Genomic DNA, 8,924 nt, shown 5'->3' with positions numbered 1-8,924 from the left:
AACATTTCGGGGCAGATCTCCGGGAGACAGCACGGGTGATTAGGGTGTGCTCAGACACTACCGGCACACCCCCTGTGTACTCCTATGGAGTCTTCCCTCAGACCAGAAAGGAGGAGAGAAAACACTGAGAGATCATTACACAAGCCGGGTCCAGCTCTCTATTGTCCCCCCCCCCACATCCCCCCACTGGACCCCCCTCACTGATAAGGTGACATCACTGATAATGACACTTACTATGTTCTCCGATAGATGGAGATGAAAAGCCGGGGATGTAGTTTCCGATTAGTCCACTATTGGGCGCTGTGCCGGTTCTGTCAAAAAAGCTGTCGGAAGACACGCCCTCTCCGTGACGCAGCGACAATAGAAATGGCGCCGCTAAGCTGTCCCGTGCTTACTATGAGTCATCCACCCGCCGCCTCCGCCAATCAGAGGAAGCGCGTGGATGACCCCCCCCCCCTTCCCGCCTGCCCAACGGTAGCCACGAGCTCGCGCTCAGCCCCGATCTACAGAGACAGGAGAGGAGTACAGAAAGCTGGAGAGAGGATTCGGGTTACTCCTCCCTCCAGCCTGCAGGTGGCAATAGAGAGCTGTACAGTGAGAGAAGGCTGCCGTTCTACCTCCGTCTCTATCCCCTTGTCACATGACTGGAGGAGGAAAGATGTGTCTGTAAGTACGAGGGGGGAGGGGAGACAACTTACCCCACACCTTCCATCTCTACTCCTCCAACAACCCCCCTCTATTCCTTATACCCCACCAGACACCCCCTCTCTTATCTCTCCCCCCTCTCTTTCTCATCTCCCCCCAGACACCCCCTCTCTTCCTCATCTCCCCCCCCGTCTCTTCCTCATCCCCCCCCCTCTCTTCCTCATCTCCCCCCCTCTCTTCCTCATCTCCCCCCCCCTCTCTTCCTCATCTCCCCCCCGTCTCTTCCTCATCTCCCCCCCTCTCTTCCTCATCTCCCCCCCCTCTCTTCTTCATCTCCCCCCCCTCTCTTCCTCATCTCCCCCCCCTTCTCTTCCTCATCTCCCCCCCCTTCTCTTCCTCATCTCCCCCCTCTCTTCCTCATCTCCCCCCCTCTCTTCCTCATCTCCCCCCCCCTCTCTTCCTCATCTCCCCCCCCCCCCTCTCTTCCTCATCTCCCCCCCCCTCTCTTCCTCATCTCCCCCCCCCCTCTCTTCCTCATCTCCCCCCCCCCTCTCTTCCTCATCTCCCCCCCCTCTCTTCCTCATCTCCCCCCCCCTCTTCCTCATCTCCCCCCCCCCCTCTCTTCCTCATCTCCCCCCCCTCTCTTCCTCATCTCCCCCCCCTCTCTTCCTCATCTCCCCCCCTCTCTTCCTCATCTCCCCCCCCTCTCTTCCTCATCTCCCCCCCCCCTCTCTTCCTCATCTCCCCCCCCCTCTCTTCCTCATCTCCCCCCCCTCTTCCTCATCTCCCCCCCCCCTCTCTTCCTCATCTCCCCCCCCCTCTCTTCCTCATCTCCCCCCCCCCTCTCTTCCTCATCTCCCCCCCCCTCTCTTCCTCATCTCCCCCCCCTCTCTTCCTCATCTCCCCCCCCCCTCTCTTCCTCATCTCCCCCCCCCTCTCTTCCTCATCTCCCCCCCCCTCTCTTCCTCATCCCCCCCTCTCTTCCTCATCCCCCCCCCCTCTCTTCCTCATCTCTATCTCTCCCCCCCCCTTCTCTTCTCATCTCTCCCCCCCCCCTTCTCTTTCTCATCTCTCCCCCCCTTCTCTTTCTCATCTCTCCCCCCCCCCTTCTCTTTCTCATCTCTCCCCCCCCCCCCCTTCTCTTTCTCATCTCTCCCCCCCCTTCTCTTTCTCATCTCTCCCCCCCCCTTCTCTTTCTCATCTCTCCCCCCCCCTTCTCTTTCTCATCTCTCCCCCCCCCTTCTCATCTCTCCCCCCCCCTTCTCATCTCTCACCCCCCCCTTCTCTTTCTCATCTCTCCCCCCCCCCTCTCTTCCTCATCTCCCCCCCCCTCTCTTCCTCATCTCCCCCCCCCCTCTCTTCCTCATCTCCCCCCCCCCTCTCTTCCTCATCTCCCCCCCCTCTCTTCCTCATCTCCCCCCCCCTCTTCCTCATCTCCCCCCCCCCCTCTCTTCCTCATCTCCCCCCCCTCTCTTCCTCATCTCCCCCCCTCTCTTCCTCATCTCCCCCCCCCTCTCTTCCTCATCTCCCCCCCCCCTCTCTTCCTCATCTCCCCCCCCCTCTCTTCCTCATCTCCCCCCCCTCTTCCTCATCTCCCCCCCCCTCTCTTCCTCATCTCCCCCCCCCTCTCTTCCTCATCTCCCCCCCCCCTCTCTTCCTCATCTCCCCCCCCCTCTCTTCCTCATCTCCCCCCCCCTCTCTTCCTCATCTCCCCCCCCCCTCTCTTCCTCATCTCCCCCCCCCTCTCTTCCTCATCTCCCCCCCCCTCTCTTCCTCATCCCCCCCTCTCTTCCTCATCCCCCCCCCCTCTCTTCCTCATCTCTATCTCTCCCCCCCCCTTCTCTTTCTCATCTCTCCCCCCCCCCTTCTCTTTCTCATCTCTCCCCCCCTTCTCTTTCTCATCTCTCCCCCCCCCCTTCTCTTTCTCATCTCTCCCCCCCCCCCCCTTCTCTTTCTCATCTCTCCCCCCCCCCCCTTCTCTTTCTCATCTCTCCCCCCCCTTCTCTTTCTCATCTCTCCCCCCCCTTCTCTTTCTCATCTCTCCCCCCCCCTTCTCTTTCTCATCTCTCCCCCCCCCTTCTCATCTCTCCCCCCCCCTTCTCATCTCTCACCCCCCCCTTCTCTTTCTCATCTCTCACCCCCCCCCTTCTCTTTCTCATCTCTCACCCCCCCCTTCTCTTTCTCATCTCTCACCCCCCCCCTTCTCTTTCTCATCTCTCACCCCCCCCCCTTCTCTTTCTCATCTCTCACCCCCCCCCCTTCTCTTTCTCATCTCTCACCCCCCCCCCCTTCTCTTTCTCATCTCTCACCCCCCCCCCTTCTCTTTCTCATCTCTCACCCCCCCCTTCTCTTTCTCATCTCTCACCCCCCCCTTCTCTTTCTCATCTCTCACCCCCCCCCCTTCTCTTTCTCATCTCTCACCCCCCCCCCTTCTCTTTCTCATCTCTCACCCCCCCCCTTCTCTTTCTCATCTCTCACCCCCCCCCCTTCTCTTTCTCATCTCTCACCCCCCCCCCCTTCTCTTTCTCATCTCTCACCCCCCCCCCTTCTCTTTCTCATCTCTCACCCCCCCCCCTTCTCTTTCTCATCTCTCACCCCCCCCCCTTCTCTTTCTCATCTCTCACCCCCCCCCCCTTCTCTTTCTCATCTCTCACCCCCCCCCTTCTCTTTCTCATCTCTCACCCCCCCCCTTCTCATCTCTCACCCCCCCCCCCTTCTCTTTCTCATCTCTCACCCCCCCCCCCCCTTCGCTTCCTCATCTCCCCCCCCCCTCTTCCTCATCTCCCCCCCCCCCCTCTTCCTCATCTCCCCCCCTCACAGCTAAGGAGCTGCTCGATTGTTCACAAGCAGCGGGAGCGGACGTCTCCCCCCCCCCCCCCCCCAAATTTAAGTACTAAGTACCGTAGTTTGTCGTCATTCCACAAGTGTGCACAATTTCAAAGCATGACATGTTAGGATTATATTTACTTGGTGTAACATCATCTTTCATATTATCCAAAAAAAATTGAGCTAACATTACTGTTTCGTTTTTTTAAATTCATTAAAACGTATTTGTTCCCCAAATATTGCATTTGAAAGACCGCTGAGCAAATATAGTGTGACATAAAATATTGCAACAACCACCATTTTGATCTCTGATATATATATATATATATATATATATATATATATATATATATATATATATATATATATATATAATTTTTTTGGGGGGGTTCCAAGTAATTTTCTAGTAGAGTTGTTCTGATACTGGTATCTGTGCCGATACTGAGCATTTGAACGAGTATCGGTACTCGTGCAAATGCCCCGATACCTGAAACCGATACCTTCGGCTCGGTACTTTCAGTTGTTAGCTGAAATTCTCCACTAACAGTTGAAATGTACAGAAAAAAATGCTGGCAATTATTGGTTGTTAAGGAACGGAGCCGTCGCATCCTTAACAACCAATCACATGTCCTCGCGATTTCCCTCCCTGCCGCCTCTTTCCCTCTCACCAGCTGTCATCAGGCTCGGGGCCGCATGTCCGTGTAAACTTCCTGCATTAGAGGTGAGCAAGCCCAGCACCCCCCCCCCATCCCACTGTCCCCCTCCCCCATCCCACTGTCCTCCCCCCCCCATCCCACTGTCCTCCCCCTCCTGCCGGGTGCAGCTCTCACATTTATCTCTGCTCATCGCCGCTCCTCTATTTCCGTCAGTCTGGCCGGGAGCAGGAGTGAGTCCCGTGTGGTCCCGGCACAGATCTGTCCTTTCCTTGGCAGCTCCACAGCTCTGCACATAGCGAGGCTTCTCCCAGTGCCCTATGTGTCCTCCCCCTCCCCCTCCCCCCCTGTTTTATGTTATTAACACTATATAGATAATCAGAATTTGAGACAGTAGTGCAGCACATCTATTTATACTTATTTTTGGTGGGAACATTGGGTGTTTGCACCAGCTGAATGTATTCAATCACGTTTAAGTGGCAGCACATACTTTTTTTTTTTTTTAATTTCAATAGACAGCAGTAGCCAGGATTGTGACTCCCCTCCCCGCTTTATCAGCCCTCCTTTTTTTTTTTTTTTTTTTTCTCATTTAGCACATCTTCACCCCAGCCTCACCCAACTCCCCCTACCTCCCAAACCACCCCTTTACCTAATCTTCTATAGGTATCGGTAATCGGTATCGGCAAGTACTTAAAAAAAAAAAAAGTATCGTTACTTGTACTCGGTGTCAAAAAATGGTATCGGTGGATCCCTATTTTCTAGCAAAAAATACTGATTTTAACTTGTAAGCACCAAGTGTCAGAAAAAGGCCTGGTCTTGAAGTGGTTAAATCCATGTTGTGTTTTTGAATACTATACTGCTTTTGCAGCCTGGGCAGTGGTGCTGCTTTGTCCCTCTGCATGATGGGTCGTCACACAGCTTACCCTGCAGACTCTCTACTTCTCCCTGCCAGAGCTGCTGGGCTGGAGAAGAGGAGAAAGAGGAATCTGCGGGTGCTGGGCGGCGGTCCCACCTACCACTGCAGAATATCCTGGGAAGGGAAAGCCCACCCAGGGAGCCGCGTAGGGCTGCTGGGAACTGTAAGGATTTGTGGGGGATGTAGTCCCCATCTGGAGACTTGGTGGTACTACAAGTCCCAGAAGGAAGTTGTGCCGGATGGAGGAGGAAAAAGGAGAAGCCTGGGCTTGGGGGCGTGTCCCTAATACAAAGCGTGACCCCCATCTCTGTAACGAGCCAATGACTTGGCTCTTTAAACATGTGATCGGCTGTGTCTAATCACAGACGATCACATGTAAATACGGAAGTTCCGTTTATTGGTTCTCCTCGCCTCATATTGACAGAGTGTGAGGAGAGGAGAGCCAATCAGTGGCATTTCCTCGCAGGGGAGACCTGTACAGATAAATCAGGGCACTGATTATCAGTGCTGCATATCGGTGCCACCTAATCAGTGCCCATAAGTGTCGCCTCCTGAGCGCACATTATTCTTTGTCTGTCTGTATGTACACTGCACAGTACCACTTCTCTTGTCCCCTGTGGGTATAATTCTCAGTATCTGTTCTTATTCTGCATGTAAGGAATCAGCACAGTAGCACTTCTCTTGTCCTGTATGTTGGGTGTAATTCTCTATAATGCTGTAATTCTTTCTGAACTCTACAAACATTGGTGTGGCACTTACTGCTTTCTTATGTTTTTGGATTTCTTCCAGGACCCTCATGGAAGGAGGATTGCTGTGCTATATGAGACCACCTCTGAAGCTAGTTGGCATGATTATCTGAATGTGTCATCGGCTCTATTTGATATTAAAAACAGAAGATCTACTACATCTTACACAAGTACATAGATTGTGAGCCGTCTGGTATCGGGAAATGGTGGGTCACATTACAGGGTCATCAGTATGGTGGTGGGGTACATATATTGTGGGGTGCCCCTTATGATGGGAATGGATGGGGAATCATACATTGCAGGTTGTTGGGTACAGGTGAGGATGGAAGAGGGAGTCCCAGTTTGCAGGGTGATCCTTAAAGGTAAAGGGGGGGGGATGAACATCACAGATTAGGGGGTGCTCATTACTAGATACATAAAAAAGTGAAGGCAGGCCTATACCATTCTTGATAGCCTCAGTAATGTAAAAATGTTTTCTAAATTGTATTACTGTCTTTTGTAAAACGAATAAAAACAATTGAAACAAATAGTGATGGCAGAAAAAGATCACGTAGGCCATCTTTTTTTTGTTTTTTTTTTGTTTGTTTTGTTGTCTGAGTATAGATCTAGGTTTGTCCCAAGCATGTTTGAAGCCATTTACTGTTGACTGTCTCACTACCTCTGCTGGTAGTTTATTCTAAGCATCAACTACCCTTTCAGTAAAATAGTTTCTAAGATTCATTTTGAACTTTCCTCCAGTTAGTTTGCGGTCATGTCCCCGTGTTCTCGATTTTGTTTTTTTTTATTGGGGAAAAAAAACTGCCCTTCTGAACCTTGTTCACCCCCTTGATGTATTTAAAGGTTTAAGGCCGGCTTCATATATGTGAGTGTTTCCCCGCAATCAATTCGCACGACATGTGAGTAAGATCGGCTCTTAATGGAGCAGGTTCACACAGGTCCGGGTTGGCCGGGGAGCGGATTGCAAAAGGGACCTTGTGTGTGTTTGGGTCCGGTTCAGGTGCAAATTCAGGCAAAAATCTGTACCTAAAATCAGCAGCATATATGGCTTGGTTAACCAAATATCACCCAATCCCCACCTAATCTCATATTATTATCGCCCAATCCCGACCTAACCTCCTCTTATCGCCCAATCTCGACCTAACCTCCTCTTATCGCCCAATCTCGACCTAACCTCCTCTTATCGCCCAATCTCGACCTAACCTCCTCTTATCGCCCAATCCCGACCTAACCTCCTAATAACGCCCAATCCCGACCTAACCTCCTAATAACGCCCAATCCCGACCTAACCTCCTAATAACGCCCGATCCCGACCTAACCTCCTAATAACGCCCGATCCCGACCTAACCTCCTAATAACGCCCGATCCCGACCTAACCTCCTAATAACGCCCGATCCCGACCTAACCTCCTAATATCGCCTGATCCCAACCTAATACCCCATACACACTATTAAATTTTCTGCAGATTTTTGCCTTCAGATTTACCAAAACCATAGAATATGAGGTCAAACCTTAAGACTTTCAATTTGTATGCAATCAGGCAGGCCCTTGCACTACATGGCTTTGGTAAATCTGAAGACAAAAATCTGCAGAAAATCTAATAGTGTGTATGGGGTCTTAACTTCTTAATATCACCCAATCCTGACCTAACCTTCTAATATCACCCAATCCATCCTCTACTCCTCCCAACGCCTCCTGCTCTCTACTCCCTTGTCTCCTCCTGCCATACTCATTTCCAGGACTTCTCCAGAGTTTCTCCCATCCTCTGGAACTTCCTACCCCAATCTGTCCAGAGCCTCTCTCATCCTCTGCAATTCACTACCCCAATCTGTGCTGAACATCTCCCATCCTCTGGAACTCCTTACTCCAATCTGTCCTGAGCCTCTCCCGTCCTGTCCAGAGCCTCTACCATCCATTGGGACTCCCTATCCCAATCTATCGAGAGACTCTCCCATCCTCTGGCACTCCCAACCCCAATCTGTACAGAACCTCTCCCATCTTCTGGCACTCACTACCCCAATCTATCCAGATCCTCTCCCATCCTCTGGAACTCACTACCCCAATCTAATCTGTTCAGAGCCTCTCCCATCCTCTGGATCTCCATACATCCCTCATATACTCTCCTATATCCCGTAAAGTGCTCCAAACATGCCTCATGCACTCTACTCCATAGTGCACTCCATGCATGCCCCATACACTCTCCTACACCCCAAAAGCACACTATGCATCCCCAATACCCCATAGCGCACCCCATGCATGCCTCATATTCCATAGCACACTCCAAGTGTCCTCATACACTCTACTATACTCCATAGCACACTCCATGCATGCCCCATATACTCTCCTATACACCATAGCACACTCCATGCACCCTATAGCGCACCCCATGCGTCCCTACACACTCTCCTATACCATATAGGGCACTAAGGTTTAATCAAGTACGTAATTCCAGATCTAAGCTACATTACATGATGTAAATCACTTTTTTTTGCACTGTATATCTTCCCTGCTTTCTTGTGGGAAGCGATGATGCCACATTTTGTACCTAATTTGCAATCTTTGTTCTGAACTTGGCACTTTTCCATTGTATGTTCTTGTTTACTCAATAATACCTTTGCGCAAAAATAAATAATAATAATAATATCAACAGGCAGTTGAATGCTTACATGGAAATTAAATGCTTACCCAACATACAGCATATTAACCTACAACAAGGGACAGGAAAATCCAGACAGATATGAAAATCAATGACATTGCTTTGATTTGGACCATCATTTTAAGATGATGAGGCTCCCTTTAGAAATGGTTCTATACAAATCTCATATATCGCAAATTGACAATTGCTCACCATGTGCCAGGAGCACAACATGGGCTGTTCCTTCCTCTGACGGGCCCACTGCACCTGAAGAAATGTGCAACCCCAATCACATGGAACATTTCTTCTTAAACTTCAACCAAGGTGAACCCGTGCTTTGCCCCGAGCAAAACAAAACAAAAGGGTTATTTTTTTTGGTGACCATCCACAAGATGGCCCTGTTTGTGTGCATTATATATGCATAGGAGGACAATATATATTGCAAGACAGGTCATACAAGAATTTTTTTTTTTGCCTGGATGTATGAATTTACAGTACATGTAGAG

At 50.9% G+C, this 8,924-nt stretch overlaps 1 long non-coding RNA gene across 1 annotated transcript; it reads left to right on the top strand.

Annotated features, from left to right (window-relative positions):
- Positions 1 to 322: 322 nt before the first annotated feature.
- On the top strand, positions 323 to 8,430 carry LOC141112010 (uncharacterized). The gene is made up of 2 exons (XR_012236495.1): positions 323 to 666; positions 5,830 to 8,430. It is a non-coding gene; the product is annotated as an uncharacterized lncRNA (long non-coding RNA).
- The last annotated feature ends 494 nt before the right edge of the window (positions 8,431 to 8,924 follow it).

This window comes from Aquarana catesbeiana, linkage group LG11, assembly GCF_042186555.1.
Source record: "Aquarana catesbeiana isolate 2022-GZ linkage group LG11, ASM4218655v1, whole genome shotgun sequence".
Taxonomy (NCBI): Eukaryota; Metazoa; Chordata; class Amphibia; order Anura; family Ranidae; genus Aquarana; species Aquarana catesbeiana.
The sequence above is the reverse complement of the archived record's forward strand: the minus strand, read 5'-3'. Positions and strand labels throughout refer to the sequence as shown.